This window comes from Mastomys coucha, unplaced genomic scaffold (genome assembly GCF_008632895.1).
Source record: "Mastomys coucha isolate ucsf_1 unplaced genomic scaffold, UCSF_Mcou_1 pScaffold22, whole genome shotgun sequence".
Taxonomy (NCBI): Eukaryota; Metazoa; Chordata; class Mammalia; order Rodentia; family Muridae; genus Mastomys; species Mastomys coucha.
In genome coordinates, this window is record NW_022196905.1 from 222,859,106 (window position 1) to 222,859,440 (window position 335).

The following is a 335-nucleotide window of genomic DNA, read 5'->3' on the forward strand; positions in this document are numbered from 1 at the left end:
GCCTTTCCTTACCCGCTGCTGGTTCCCCTCACTCGCAGGGTGCCCAGGAGCCTCTTGCCTCTACTGTCTCTTCACTGAGTGTGCCAGGGCTGCCTCGGGGCCTTTGCACAACTCCACCCCCATCACCTCCTTCAGGTCACTACTGAGCAGCTTCTTTCTTAGAACCCTCCTTGTATATCACGTGCTCTGTGACCCCTCTCCACTCAGACCCTTTTTTCTCTCTGTAACTCTGGACTCCTTAGCTTGTGTGTATATCTGCAGGCTGCCACCCACATGGCAGTGACCTCTCTAAGGGCAGATGGCTTCATTTGTGTCTATTCTTGTCTCCACCACTA